This window comes from Octopus sinensis, linkage group LG10 (genome assembly GCF_006345805.1).
Source record: "Octopus sinensis linkage group LG10, ASM634580v1, whole genome shotgun sequence".
NCBI classification, from domain to species: domain Eukaryota; kingdom Metazoa; phylum Mollusca; class Cephalopoda; order Octopoda; family Octopodidae; genus Octopus; species Octopus sinensis.
Window position 1 is genome coordinate 2469951 of NC_043006.1, and position 17150 is coordinate 2487100.

Below are 17150 nucleotides of genomic sequence, written 5' to 3' on the forward strand. Positions count from 1 at the left end.
GTAGATGGCCCTGCTCGATCTGTAGAAAAGGCGTAGGTAGAAACTCCATAAGATGTACCCAGTGTAAGCTATGGACACATAAGAGGTGCAGCAATGTCAAAGGAAGGCTAACTGGGAAGATGGCTTTTGTCTGTGGCAAATGCTCAGGAGCAATAAACCCTGAAAATGTGCAGAGATCAGCTTCTGTCACATTCCAAGGAGAAAAACTAGAAATAGTTGATAGCTTCTGTTATCTAGGTGACCAAGTCAGTAGCAGGGGGAGGGTACTTTGCCTCATCAGTGGAATACACCCAAAATAGTACATAAATATAAATACATATATACAACATACGAATATTTACATATACATATATACACATATACATGCATATATATGTGCGTATATGTAAGTATTCGTATCTTGTATATATATATATATCTGTATTTATGTACTATCTTGTGGATATTCCACTGATGAAGCAAAGCATTTCTTATGCAAAGCTAGAAATCCAGGTCTTGGTATTATCCAATAATTCTTTGCTAGTTTATTTTGTCTCTTTGCTTTCTCTCCTGGTGCTGTATGAACATTTAATGTGGTTTTAGAGTCAAATTTTGGCTGCTATATCTAGCATGGTGGTATCTTTTAGATACCCTTAATTATAATTGCGGGTTCAATCCCACTGCATGGCACCTTGGGCAAGTGTTTTCTGCTATAGCTTCGGGTCGACCAAAGCCTTGTGAGTGGATTTGGGAGACGGAAACTGAAAGAAGCCTGTCGTATATATGTATATATATATATATATATATATATATATATATAGGTGTGTGTATGTATGTGTATATGTTTGTGTATCTGTGTTTAGGTCCCCGTAACTTAGCGGTTTGGCAAAAGAGACCGATAGAATAAGTACTAGGCTTACAAAGAATAAGTCCTGGGGTCGATTTGATTCGACTGAAGGCAGTGCTCCAGCATGGCCACAGTCAAATGGCTGAAACAAGTAAAAGAATAAAAGAATACATTTTGATGTTGTAGATTACAATTATCTTTTTCATGCTTGTCATTTGAATGTGGCCATGCTGGAGCATTGATTGAAGGATTTTTGTGCTGAATGTATTGACCCCAGTACTTGCTTCTTTTAAAGCCTGGTACTTATTCTGTCAGTCTCTTTTGCTGAACCACTAAGTTATAGGGACATAAAAACACCAACACTAGTTGTCAAATGGTAGTGTGGGACAGACACAAAGACACACACATATACAACAGGCTTCTTTCAGTTTCCATCTACCAAATTAACTCACAAGGCTTTGGTCAGCCTGACGCTAGAGGAGAAGACACTTGCCCAAGGTACCACACAATGGGATCGAGTCCATGACCATATGGTTGAGAAGCAAACTTCTTGCACACAGTTATGCCTGTGCCTAAGAAAAATTACTTTTGAGGAATTCTTCACTGTTTCTTTTCTGAAATATTTTTTAATAAAATATTTTCCCAAATTACCAGATGTCAATTTGTTTGTATGGCTGTTTGGTATGCTACAGGCCTGGAAAGGCTGTGTGGTAGGAAGTTAGCTTCCCAACTAGATGGTTCCAGGTTCAGTCCTACTGAGTGGCACCTTAGGCGAGTGTCTTCTACTCTAGCCTTGGGCCAACCAAAAACCTACTGAGTGGATTTGGTAGACAGAAACTGAAAGAAACTCGTCTGTGTTTCCCATCGCCACTTGACAACTGGCACTGATGTGTTTGAGTCTCCTTAACTTAGCGGCTCGACAAAACAAGACCGATAGAATAAGTACCCGGCTTCAAAAAATTAAGTACTTTGGTCGATACATTTGACTATAAATTCTTCAAGGCAGTGCCCCAGCATGACCACAGTTTAATGATTGAAACCAGTAAAAGGTTAAAGGTAACCAGTTCTAGAAGGGAAAGGGCGGAATAGACCCCAAAAGTAAGGTTGATTTTTTTTTTTTTTGGTAAATTTTGGCCACGTGTTTAATTAAGAAAAAAAAATCTCTTTTTTTATGCGTAGAATCAAGTACCCAGACAGCCTAATGGACCGCAAACCCCTTAGTTTTGTTCGGAAAAAAGGAGGAGGGAAACCGGACCCCGCCCCCTCCAAGAGATTTCACGCTACCCCCAACATTATACAGAAATACGAAAATAATCGGATTGGGAGGGGTGAAATTTTCGAGGGTTCCACCCCAACCACTTTCCGGACCAAAAAAAGGGTTTTAGTAGAATAATAGGTCACCTTAATTCATTCAACAAAAAAATTTCCAATGATTCTGGGATATGGATGGGGTCCGGTTCCCCACTTTTTTTTTCCGAACAAAAATAAGGGGTTTGCGGCACATTAGGAGGTTAGGGTACCTGATTTCACACTAAAAATATTTTTTTCTTTGTGAAACTCGTGCGGGTGTACTTCACAAAATTTATCTTTTTTTTTTAACATAATTATAATTTACAGCAAAAGATATGAGGGAACAAAGTCAACTCGTGTGAATTATTCGAAATCCGTCGCACGCCTCCGAAAAATTTCTCATCACAAATTCCAATGTAATCATAATATACACCATATGAAATGTATTTGCAGAGAATTTCATTGGAAAATATCCGTTTTTCAGAAAGCTATGATAAAAAAAATTCGCGAGGGCACAGTGGTGTAGTGATGCTCATCATTTTCCTCAGGACGATATAAAAGCTAATGAATGCTAAAATATGAATTCATAAACTATACAGGTTTTTATCATATGGTAAAAAGTAGCATAAATAATATGTAAAAATAATAAAAATACTTTTAAAAAAATTTAATCATTCAATTAAACCCAAAGTCAATTTTAATCCTTGTGATATATCGTTTTATTTACTTTCAATTTGTTACACATTTTCTTTCTAATCATTATTTCCGTTTAATGCGCAGCGTATGAAACGTTATCAACTTACACATTCATGATCGCTTTAAGTTAATAATTTCTCAACGAGTGGCCAACCTTCTGGGAAATGGGTATTTCTTTCGAACTACACTGATGTTGCCCGAAATAAATACCCATTCTGTCTACTCTGAAGGCAGGTAAAGAATACGCACGCGGGCCCGTTTTCCGCATAAGCCTAACCCTAACCGCCGAAAGCGGGTGGTGTGCGTATTCTTTACCTTCGCCTTACCCTGTATGTGTAATCTACAGATTACCAAAACCATGAGATTACAATTTATTAGCAGAGTTTAATTTCGAGTATCTGCATGTACGGGGTTTACTTTTGGGCGTATCACGCTCCAGATAGATATTGTTATAACAATCGTTCGTTGATATGGTTTTCGTCGTTGCCAACTCAAAAGAAGAGTATTCGTTACCGCGAGATTCTTTACCACAGACGTTCATTATTGAGATGAAAAAAGTGGGTGGAGGGGGGGGGGGTGCAGATCAACTCTGGTTGCAAAATTCTCAAGGGATGTTAAGTTGACGGACGATGAGCACAAGATCATCAGAACACTCTAGTTCTGAGAGAAACAGGCTCTACAGACATCGCTTTTGTTTGAGTGGGAGACCTATTTCTTGGACGGGGAGAGATTTTGCCTAAGGATGTAGACAAAGAAGAAAAAAAAATCTAGGCAGTTCTTTTGGAAGGATTCCTGATGTTGCAAACTCTTTTGCCAGACTGTCCGTTTTGCGCGAAGTTTCGTTTTGGTGCATCGTAATAGCTTTGGCAATCAAATCCGAGATACTGAAGTTACGGGATTTGTAACGACCTTTCTGCTGACGCTAATCCATAAATACTTATTGAAGCTTTTACTTGGAGATTCTAAACTTTCGGTGAGCAAATTTGGGCAGACCTGCACAACTGTGACCCCGCCTTCGTCTCTTACTTTGTTTCTACATAACCTTCAGGAAAATAAATTTCTTTTTTTTAATGGAAATTACTAGTAATACCTTTCATATTGTATAGATTACAATTATTTCAAAGTTTATTATGAAAAAAATTGCGTAATTAGAGAGAGGAGTTTCGGATAATCCACACAAGTCGACTTTGCTCATAGCTTTCAGAAAAATAGGTATTTTTTAATGCCGTTTTCTACAAATACTTATCAGATAGTGTTCATTATGGTTAAATCTAAAAGTGGTAGGCGTGCACACATGCGGATGCACATCACATATATAGCTATAAGCTGAAACATGTCGTTTCGAAAAAATGTGTTCGCGCCTACCATTTTTTTTTTTTTTTTTTGTATATATCAAATTCCGTTATGATAGGAAACTACAGCATCTAAAAGGTGGTGTAGGTTCTGGAAATAATGAGGAAACAAAGTCGGGTGGGGGGGTCACATTTGTGTAGGCATATCCAAATTTGTATACCGTCATCTGTGAAGTAAAGATAAGTGGAAAATCACAGACTATGCTGCCAAATTTGATTATATTTTAATAGAATTTTTTTTGTTAATTTAAAAACTGTGACCCAATGCGTTAATAATACCAGGGTGCATTACATTGCACTGAGACTCAAAGATCTGCAGAGACTTATGGATTTGTCAAAACGGTCTCTTGGCACCCCAACGTAGAGGAATCCATCCACCCATGTTTAAATTTTTTCTTGATACTTTATATTTTATTTAGCAATTTCTTTAATGCAAGTGAATACCAAAATCTCAATAAATTGCCGTCTGTTATTGCGTAAGTATGGCACCACCTCAATTAAAAAGTTGGTAAGTTCGGTCATCAGAAGAATAGACGAACCTTTCAGTCCTTGCCTCTGAACTCCTTTGCAGCCGGAACTGATGGTTTTTCAGAGAAATACTATATCGAGCATTTTAAAAATACTATAACAAGTATTTTAAAACCTGAATTTCTGACGAAAGCAACCCTTTATTCAGTCTATTAATAGGTGCCATTTATTTCGAGTGTCCCGCTGTAAAATACATTCAAATTTTTCATCCAAGCGTGGACGAGAAGCTATTTGGCAAAAAAACTTCACCACAAACAGGGTAAAATTTTCCAATCCAAATTTATTTTCACGTAATTTTCGAAGATCTAAGCTCTGCGATTAAACTTTCGAAGGAAATATTCTGATTTTAAGCCGATCTTAAATCGACTTCACTCTCAGCGACCAGAACAAATTCAAGTAGTTTAATTCAAATGTATCTATGTACTTTATTTATTTATTTTTTATTTTTTGCTTATTCTTTTACAAAATCTGCGACATCATATTCTTTTTTAAAAAGACTACTTGATATTGTAAAATCTTGATCTGAATTTTTTATATTTTTTATTTTTGCTGGAACAGAGAAGTCCCCCCCCCCCGCAGAAGACAGAACGTTTATGATCATTTTAACTGTTAAGGCGGCGAGCTGGCAGAAACGGTAGCACGACGGGCGAAATTCTTAGCGGTATTTCGTCTGCCGCTACGTTCTGAGTTCAAATTCCGCCGTGGTCGACTTTGCCTCTCATCCTTTCGGGATCGATAAATTAAGTACCAGTTGTATACTGGGGTCGATCTAATCGACTGACCCCCTCCCCCAATTTCAGGCCTTGTGCTTATAGTAGACAGGATTATCATTATGGAAGAAGCATTAACACACTGTTCTTTAATCCGTATGTGTACTTATCTGATGGTGCTTCCCATGTAGGATTCATAACATTTTCCGAATCTGATTTAATGCATCACATAGGACCGCAAACGTATTTTCATCGTTGATCTGGCAACGTACGTGTGGTATTGTTCTGTGTTGGCCCGTTTTTAGTTGGGCCCTTGTTTAAAGTGAGTCCGAAGTGTGCCAGTCGTATATTCCATCTCGATTTACGGATCGCCCGTTTGATTGAAGCAGTTTTCGTTAAACAAAAAAAACATGCCTCTAGATAACATTCAAGATCAAAACAGATGCATGTATATATATGTGTGTGCGACTGTTTGATTACAAGTGAATTTAACTGTAGCAGAAATATTAAGCAACCGAACCCGGATCACTATATCTAATAAAAAACAAAAATCAAACATACGATCGCGATTCTCTAGAATGTTACCAACCTTATCAAAAACATCTAACCATTGAAGACATTCTGTAGAATCGGATCTAACAATTTCAGCTTTGGCGCGCATTTTCTGAGCCAGATCACCCCTATGTATTCAGCGCGTTTTAGCCATTAAGCGACTGACATGAACCGGACACAAAACAATAGCAGAAGCAGCAGCTGACCAGAGCGCTGTGACAACACCAAAATAATAGACGAACACATAGTGACCAGTTAACGCCTTGACAACCACTGCTATTATACCTATTTCTTTATTATCCACAAGGGGCTAAACATAGAGGGGACAAACAAGGACAGACATAGGTATTAAGTCGATTACATCGACCCCAGTGCGTAATTGGTACTTAGTTTATCAACCCCGAAAGGATGAAAGGCAAAGTCGACCTCGGCAGAATTTGAACTCGAAGAATAAGCTTCAAACTATCTCGGTGTTTGTCGTTGGTAGAAACGATAATATTCTTTAGTTTACAATAAAAAAAAATATCTTTAATAAAAAATCTCAAACAGATTTCAGTTTTCTTTATCGCAACATTACAATGAAAACGTTTGTAACAGCGTTGGGTGAAGTAGAGTGTGACGAGAGTTTGTATAGTATAAAGAAAAGTAAGGATCATAGGTCGGTGGCAGGAGAAAATGATGCGGTGAAGAGTCGGACAGTGGTCGCTGCGTATGAAACAAATACGAGGGCAGCGAAGACGGTGGTGGACAGTCTGACAAGATATACCAATTTACGTTGCGAATGTGAACTTTTAGTTTCCATCACGGCCACAATGCCGAGTAGAATTGCACGGTTTAAATATCAGATAGTTATCTTTTATGTGGTTCGACAATTTAAGGAGAGCAAACTGCGTGTCGGAGACGATAATATGAAATGTTGCATCAACACGGTGAAATGTTATAGACTGTCGCTGGAGCATTTCGAGTCTTGCAAGTTACACTGTGTTGGATATTGATTTTTATTACCCACAAGGGGCCAACGAAGAGGGGACAATACAATCTGATTTTGGGGTCAGATGAGCGAATGGTTATACAAAAAATTGACATTAAAAATTTAACAAAAATAATAAAATATAATAAAATCGAATGGTAGGACAGATCGGAAGACATTACGAATGGAGTGGGGGGCGGGTTTAATTCGGACCCCACGATCCCCGCCTCGCCACTGATACCTGAGTTACATCCTGTGTCGCATTCATGAGGTTCCATCCACGCGCAACATCCGTGCTGCATTCTTCCATCGATTTTCAAACATTTTCACAGTCAGGCATTTTCTCTCTAACCCTATTTTCCTTTTAAGGTGAAAGGTGAAGTAATTCACCAATTCAGGGCCAGAGATGAAAGTGCCTGACTTTAACCCTTTCAGCCTCGTTCTCCAAATCACCTCTCTCGCGATTGCTACTACGATGAGAAAACAATTCTTACCTCCTTTCGAAAGGAAATCAGGCGGGTCAATTTTTACTATAAACTCAGTCGATAGCTGTACTCTTCCTGCACTTGACAACAGTTGTTCAGCATAAACCCACACATCTGACACCTCCGAACATTGAACAATAGCATGCGGGACGGTTTCCTTATCCCGCTCGCATCTTGGACAGGTCGAAGGGTCACAGCCACCATACCTTGTGGGCTTGTCCCGACAGGTAAGGCTCCTCGGTAACACTGCCATGCCAGAGACTTCTGAAAGTTGTCCAGGGTCTTCGGTCCGAATGTACGTCGGAGCAGACTGGCCAGCTGATTATCGTCGAGACCTACGGTCTCCCCTAAAGTATCGTCATATTCCGCCTCTACAAGCCCACTATAAAAGAATGCGGTGGAACCTCCACCGCAGGCATTGCCCGAGGGACGGAATAGCAGGAGAGCCTTGCGACACTCCGTAAACCATGTACCCAAACTTCGATCTTCGATAGAACCATGATTCCCGTCCACTGAAACTAGTGAACTTGGGAAACATCCATTTCGCCAGCGGAGACCACACCCGTTCACCATCCAGGTAGAGCCACAGATGCCTCAACCTCAGCGCATGTCTGCGCATCAACAGCCAAGGCATCCCTAGCCCACCCTTTAACGGTTGTTGGCAGCAAGTAGAGCGTTTCAGAAGAGGTTTCCAGCCCCTCCACAAAAAGTGGAAGAGCTGTCTTTCCAGCTTGATCAACCACGAATAAGAGCAAGGAACGACGGATAGGCAGTAGGTGATGACCGATGCGATGAACACAAGACCAGGCCTTGACTATGTGGGTCACCCTGCTCGATAACTCGGCCCAGTTCTTCTCTATTTGGACGTCTGGTCCAAACCAAGCTCCTAGCAACTTAATCGGACCCTCCGTCCAACGTCCCACGACGCTGTCAGGAGGCATCGACTTGCTTCTCCAGGTGCCGAGCTGCAAGCCGATTGACTTTTCACGATTAACTTTTGCTCCTGTCACCGTCTCGTAAACCTTAATGGCCTTGCCTACCCTCTGTAGGTGATCCATTTCGGTTACGATGATGGTGATGTCATCCGCCTAGGCTGACACCGACTTTCCACAACCTGGCTGTCTCGGGATGCCGCTCAATTTTCGCAGTAATGGCTCAAGAGCCATCACGTACAAATGCAGGGAGAGCGGGCACTTTTGGCGAACCGAGCGTTTGATGTTGAACGGCTTCGATAAGAAGTCGTTCATCCGAACTACCGAGTCGATGTTGTCATAAATCTGAAAGATCCACCTGAGGAAGCCAAGACCCAGGCCGAACTGTGCCAGAACGGACACCAGGTAGCGATGGTCAACCCTATCAAATGCCTTAGATTGGTCTAAATGGACCAATGCCCCACCATTTCCAGAATCACTATTAAACCCTTCTAAAGTATACCGCATAAGATGGAAAATTATCCTGGATGGTTCTGCTGGGAACGGCCATGTCTGTGCCTCCCCGATCAGACCATCCACGACACGCGCCAATCTTTTCGATAACACTTTGGCCAAAATCTTCTACTCTGCGTTTAGCAGAATGACGGGCCGAAAATTTTCAACGGAATACCCTTTTCCGAGTCCTTTCTGACAAGCGTCACCAGATCTGTGACGCAGAGTTGAAGATTGGTCTGTGCGCACAGATCTGGGAATAAACCCGTTCTGCTGCCAGTTCGCGTGGACATTCGCCAGCAGGTGCCCGAACAAGTCTGGCATACTCTTATACAACTCATATGACAGACCATCCAGTCCCGGCGCCCTACCCGCGCTGCAGTCTGCCATAGCCTCAATTACCTCCTCAGGCGTGATCGGCCCTTCACAGCACTCCGCGTCCCGCCCCGTTAGGCGCAGCAGCCCAGTGAAGAAATCCGTTAGGTCCCTCCTACTATTCAGTCCGCCTCCCCCACCGAAAAGCTGGGCGAAGTGCTCCTGAAAAGCCTCACACATTTCCTCGGGCTCGCCTATCAACTTACCTTGTTGGGTCGTCAAAAATCGGAATGTGGCATCATTATCACGTTGGGCTTCCACCCCTCGGGCCTATCCTGCGGCATTGATCCCCTCACAACCCACTGCACGAAGTCTAGCCCTGACAATGCAACCCATGTGTTTGGCTTCAAGGTACTGGTTTGACGCCAGTTTTCATTCTTTCCTCTAAATCTTAAACTAAAGCTGATTCCCTCCTAGCCTCTCTAGCCACTAAATCTATGCTATATCTAATAGACTCAAATTTTATGGCTCGCTTGAGGGCATACCACCATTTATTATTAATAATGGAACCAGTCAATGCCCTCTGAATCAACATCTTAATCCGGTCTCTATACTCCTTACTGTGTGTAGGAAATGATAACTTCAGGACGTTCTGGTGCTATTTCTTGCTAGTGCTAATCAAGTAGCTAATTAAAGGCATACATTTTTGAGGGAACAGGTAGAATATTTTACATCTTCGAGTGAGATCAGCGAGATCAAATTTTTAAAAATCCGTTTGCTGTAGATATTCGGTCGATGCGAATGGACAATGAAGGGTAACTAGCTGCAATGTGCATCCGTTTATATAATCAAGGTGCATGGATTTTTTGTTGAAGGGAGTTCTGTCAATAAAGATAAGGTAATTATTTGCAGATGATTACTGCGTACCTACAATGCACATTTTACAATAATTGACGGAAGATTCTGAGACGAGATTTAAAGAATTAAATGTACTGAAAATTCCTGACTGGGTGAAAAAACACCCATTTGTAAACAAAATAGAACAAAAACAATGATCTACAGGAGACCGTCATTGGTTTACAAAATGAAGTAGTAATAAGGATTATTAAAAATCAAAGCTTGTGTGATATGTGGTTGTAATGTAATGTGGAGGTATCGTATATTATAGAACAAAGCCAAGTTAATTTTGTGTGTGTATGTGTGTGTGCTTTTCTATTCTCCCATGCAGTGGGAAAAGGTTTTAGTGCTGCCAGGGGCCCTCAGGGCAAGCTGAACTTCAGCGTCCTTACAAGTAGATTTTTTAAAAATTTCCAGAAAGAGAAAAACTGAAAATTTAGACTAGAAAGCACATGGCGCTCCGGCGACTGCCCAAGTTGCCGGTACCATGAGCTGGCCCTAGTGAATCAAATTTTGACCGAGCATAGGAACTGAACGAGGGCAGCCCATTCGGTTTCTATTCAGTATGGGGATTTGCGGCTTCTTTTCCCGAATTTGGAAACCAAATATTGCAGAACTTTCTACTGGTTATCAACCACAAGGATCACATTAGTAAACGCGGTCTGCTATTTTATCTACTCTTATTTTGATATCAAATTAATAATGTGTGCTATTATAATTATTAGTCCTATCATTTATTAGCATCAATACAAAATAATATACCTTTATAAGGGAAAAATAGAATTGTTTATATCCATTTTAGATTCAGTTACACCCACTACCTTTGTTTCAAAAAAAAAATTCGGGGTTGGGGGTGTTATAAACATCCGAGTGTTTTAGGATGGTATTTGCGAAAGATTGTTTAAAAAGAAAACGGTCTGACAACATTAAAGTACATAAAAACAGTCAGGCACGTCTGCACAAATGTAGACACATGCTCACACTCACCCATACAAACATAGGCAAGTACATACCAAAATCGGATTTCCTTTCTTTCTTCTGTCTTTCTCCTACTCACTCAATTTCTATCTCTTTATTTTTTGCCCCTACTCTCTAGCTTCTAATAAGATGCCCTTTCTCCTTACATCCACTTTAACCCGGTTGCTGATGCCTTAATTAACTGCCACAATTATTTATTATCCATTTTGATGCTAAAATTTTTATTTGCCACATTATCATTGACTGATTAACGGTATTGTCAGTTAAAAGTGAAAAGATATTTTGAAAAGCGACAGCGTGAAACTAGGAGTACATAACTGTTTAACTCTCTCTCTCTCTCTCTCTCTCTCTCTTCTCTCTCTCTCTTCTCTCTCTCTCTCTCAGGTGTACGCTCCGCATGACGGCATCTCAATATGTGACATCCTGCAACAGTCGCCTCCATTCACCTGCCGCTACCGACTTCTGACATGCTATTAAACATACACCCCTCTCTCTCTCTCTCTCTCTCTCTCTCTCTCGCACACACACATACACACTTATGTATATGCATATTAACTCACCTGAAAGGTAATTTTTTTTATCCTGTGGGATGTCAAAAATTACCTTGCTCATTAAGTAAATTTAGTGGGGCTACCAGTCCAGTCACCGACGAACCGATTATGCAATAGGTCGTATTACGTTACATGCCACCTGTAGTGCTCACAAGCGGCTCCGAAGTAAAATTGCACTTCATGCTTGAAGCTCCGATGAAGCAATAGGGTGATTCATTGCATCCTATAGCAGAAACAACTGTAAGCTGGTGAAATTCATAATATAAGTGTTTAATACTCTTTCTGTCTAATTTCTTACTCACACACACACCACACACACACACACACACACACACACAAGGGGTGCTGTAAAGTTCCTGGTTTTGTGTAAAAGGAAATACAGGCGGATCAGTTATGATTTTATTCAACATGTTCCCCTCTCAGATTCACACACTTGTTACAGCGGTCCTTCAGTTTTTCTAAACCTTGTGAAAGAACTTGGAAGGTTGGGATGCGAACCAGATCTTTCACGATACCTTAAAAACCAGGAACTTTCCATTACCCCCCCCCCCACCGTATGGCTAAGATCAAGGTCTAATATCTACTCTTATCAGTTTTATATATATACAATAGATTCTCTTGTGAACGATAAATGAGAGTTCAGTAAAATAAAGCATTGAGCATGCAATATGGACAGGAATGTGTCTCTGGAGGTCTGCTGGTGCCATGCAAACCATTTGTTAAAATGGAACAAGTTGAGGACTCAGTTTGCTTGAGCACTTGTAGATTATTCACTATGTGTTTTCTTGAGTGAACGGTTAGGCCTGCTTTGCTTCGTACCATAAAGGTAAGGTTTCCATTTAGAGTAGCAGTGTTTTGCTAGCGAGCCTTCATGCTTGCACGAAGTTGGTCCGGTGTTAGAGTCAATTTTGCTCAATTTTTTTAATGGAGGAGAAGCAGGACTGACGCCAAGTCTGATGCTTTGTTTTCACAGGAAAAAAAGGGGAAGAAAAGGGAAAGTTGCATCGTTTATTTATAACTCCTTATACTCGAAGTAGATAACGCTATATATAAAAGCATTGCAAGAACAAAGCGTCTAAAATGGAGAGAGAATTTTGAACGTCTAATGATAGAACAGATGTCGAGTGAACAGGTCTAGGTTCGTGTCCCAATGTTTTCATGCTACTATTTATAGTTATATCTATTTCGAATTCGAATTATTTCACGTTTACTCTAAGTTTCTAAATTATTATGATTAACTCAATGTGTGTGTGTATGTACACACATATGTTGACACACGCATAGCTCCAAGGCTATAAAAATTTACATTTGCCTAAGATATCGTGTAGCTGGGATCGAAACCTGGGTCTTGTTGACTTCTCAACCATTCAACCGTATAGTATCTACTGTTTCCGTGCATACAAACATAATTGTAGATTCTGTAGAAAACGTCGGTTGTAATTAGATATCACAGATACCAGCAGAAGAATCTCCCGTCTTTCGGCAGACAGACAAATCTCCAAGAGGGCCGCAAACGTGGTGTTAGCAAAATGTTGCTTTACTGATAAGTTAATTTTTATTAGCATTCTCTTTCTCAGTCTCTTAGGATTCTATTCCCATCCTCAAAAGATTGAGATTCAAAAGGGTAATATGACTCAATCTTCCATCAGTCTAGATTTATCTACTAAATGCAGCTAGAAACTCCAGTCCCTAATTCGGCAGCATTTCCAAAGAACTCAAATATATAATAAACATTCTAATGGTCATAGCATCAAAGTTAGCTACTTGTGCTTAGATAATAACGTTTTCCAATATTTCCCGATACAGCAGAAACAAAAATACCCCTACACAATCTTCACTCCACATCTCAATCTGTAACTGACGAAACCCCACCAACAGCCCATTTGGAGTATCCTGTTTCTCAATGGCTGTGGTCTATAGAACCACATTCACCACCATCCGATATGATATATATATATATATATATATATACGTCCGTTATGTATGTTTGGATGGGTGTGTATGTGTTATTATCTAAACACAAGTCACTGACTTTGATGTGTAGGCATAAAAGTAAATGATTTCAAGGAAAGATTTCCTTGATGCCTGAAGGAATGCGAGACAGATACTTCATCAAGAGTTGGGACAAGGAGAAATCCATTTCATTTTCTTGCTTTATCTGGAGATTCCAGCAGTACGAAAATAAATAAAGACTTGCCTCACCTCCTTCACGAAACAATCTTACAGGGTTCATGGATAGTCATCTCAAGTTCGCAGGTGCCAAATCTGTCTCACCAAGGTTACCCCCCATCCTACTGGGTTCATGCACAATTACTCGATATACACTCCCTGTCTACCTAAAGTGAAATTATTTTTCTTTCACGTAAAATCATCGTGGTCTAGTATCATCCGGTTAAAATTAAACCACGTGGCTACGTGTGACATGCAAACTGTTTTGGAACAAGACTCTACCAGACCAGTGACTTCGTCATACGATACATCGATAACTAGCTAAGTTATAGGAACACACACGCGCACGCACACATATTCTCTTTCTCGTTCAAATTCCGCCGGGGTCGACTTTGCCTTTTATCCTTTCGGGGTTGATTAAATAAGGTACCAGCTACGCACTGGGTCGATATAATCGACTAAGTCCGTTTGTCTGTCCTTGTTTGTCCTCTCTGTGTTTAGCCCCTTGTGGGTAGTAAAGAAATAGGTATTTCGTCTGCCGTTACGTTCTGAGTTCGAATTCCGCCGAGGTCGACTTTGTTTTTCATCCTTTCGAGGTCGATAAATTAAGTATGCGTGTGTGTGTGCGTGTGCGTGCATGCGTGTGCGAAAAAGTGAATAGTAAATGAACAAACGTAAAACGGACACAGAATATATATATTTATTTCTTTATTGCCCACAGAGGGCTAAACATAGAGGGGACAATGTTACGCACTGGAGGCGATATAATCGACTTAATCCGTTTATCTGTCCTTGTTTGTCCCCTCTGTGTGTAGCTCCTTGTGGGCTGTAAAGAAATAACAGCAATAATCGTCCTGAGATCTCTTATACACGTACAGTGTTAGATATTCGTCCAGTAGCAAGTACCCAATGGCATCAGCACACTTTGAGAGAATCTGTAGTCACTGATTTAGGAAAACAGTAATTGGAAATTATTTACATTCGACGAATATTTGTCCTCATCTCGTTTGTTAACACAACATTTCGGCTGTTATACCCTCCAGCCTTCTTCAGGTGTCTTGGGGAAATTTCGAAACTAGGTTCTCATTCTTAAGGTATTTTTCGATATTATTATTATTATTGTTGTTGTTGTTATTGTTCAGGTCACTGCTTGGGATCGAACTCGGAATCTTGGGGTTAGTTGCAATCTGTGTGCCCTACTCAATGTAGATACGTCGTGGGAAGCTAAATTAACTGCGGTACGGTATCCGACTTGAGATATCCCTTGTACAACCTGTATGGATACATGTGTGCGCGCGCGCGCATGTCCCCCCCCCCGCCCACACAGCTCGTCAACCGGTGTTGGTCTGCTTACGTGCCTGTAGCTTAACGGTTTGGCAAAGGGATCAGTAAAATTGGTAGCAGACTTAAAAGTATATGTAGTGTTCGGTTTCTTCGATTAAACACTTCAAGGCAGATCCGCAGCATGGCCATGGTCCAATGACACGCACACATATGTGGCGAGAATATTTGGTGGTTCGAAAGAGCAACTCACTGCCTGGAAAACGAACCCGAATCAGATGCATGGAATTACTAAACAGCACAAACAGGATTCTGGCCCAAACAGATTACGTCAGTGAAACAACAAACCACTCGAATCTTTGACAGAAATCCCTCTTCCACCGTAAAGACGACTCAATAACACATACAGGATTCTGTCAAACATTGGATGACGTCAGCAAACAACTGGCCACTGAAATTTCTTGCAGGAACAGGAATTTCCTCTGCAATTTTTGTCTTTACCGCTTTTTCTCTCTCTCTCTCTCTCTCTCTCTCTCTCTCTCTCTCTCTCGCTCTTTTCTTGACAGCCCATTATGTCTACATTACACACGGAGATCGTTTGTCTGCTAACCACTTGGAGTGGCCATGCTACAGCCTGAGCCAGCATGATGCCAAAATCTGCGTTACCCACGGTCACCGTCGTTGCTGAAGACACAGACTACTCAACTGTTTTGCTCGGCACGAATATAAAATGTTCTTTGGTTCTGCCCAACACCATCTTTGTTAACAATAATAGATATTTAGTGCTACATTAGCTGAGCAGTCGACTGCAGGACCCGTAGTCTACGGTGTAAAATGAACTGGTTTCGGTTAGAATTAGAATTTAGGGCTTCGGGTTAGGGTTGGTGCTTAGGGTTAGGTTTTGGGGGTCAGGGTTAAGTTTTAGGATTAGGGTTGGAGTTAGACTGTACGTGAAAGTGGCACCAAATATTTTGTATTCAGAACTTCACACAAACTTTTGCTTTTCCATCTCCTAACCAAACCAAAGTTGCTTCACTGTTGCCAACACGCGCGCGCGCGCATATACATCTGTATGTATGAATGAATGCATGGATGTATATTTATATCTATCTACCTAGCTTTCTTTCTGTGTGTGTGTGTATATATATATATATATATATATATGTATAATATATATATATATATATATATATATTATATATATATATATATATATATATATATATATATATATATATGGCAGAATCGTTGGAGCATCGTACAAAATGCTAAAACACTACTTTTGTTAGGTCTGGAGTTGAAGCCCCGCAGAGGTCAACATTGTCTTTCATCTGATCCAGGTCGGCAGAAAAGTCGATTTAAGATTCCAACATTTATGTAAACAAAGTTGCATGCACACACACACTACACACACATATATACACACATATATATATATATATATATATATATATATATACATGTGTGTGTGTGTACGTGTGCATATATTATACATTTAAATTGCTTTCCTTGTTACGCCTCTGAACAAAGAAAACTCGCCGCAGTCATGTCTTCTTTCGAGTATTGACTTTGACCTGGTCAGGCTATGAGAGGGAGAGAGAAAGAGAGGGAGAGAGAGAGAGAGGGAGAGAGAAAGAGAGGGAGAGAGAGAGAGAGAGAGAAAGAGAAAGAGAGAGAGACAGAGAAGGGTTAGAAAGTTAAAAAAAAAGATCATGAGGAATATGTAAAAAGTGGGAGGAAAGCGAGAAAGTGAAAAAAAAAAGAATAAAGAGAGAGAGAGAGAGACGGGGAGACAGAAAGAGAGAGAGAGAGAGAGAGAGAAGGAAGGAAGGCGGAGAAAACGAAGATAAAACAAGGTGTAGGAGGTAGTGATAAGTAAAGAGGAAAAGAAAACGAAAGTTTTTTTTTCAGAGAAAGAGTAAGTGAGGAAAAGAGGGGGAAAAGATAATAGATATAGGTGGCTGAAAGAAAGGATAAAAGATAAGAGAGGGGAGAGGGATGAGAAAGAAGGGGAGCAGGGCCATGCGTTCATAGGGGTCACGTCTGGCTTAGCCGTGCATGATTTCGTATGTGTGGAGGTTGACGTGACGTCATCAGGAGGTGCGCAGTCAGCGGTGCGCAGAAAG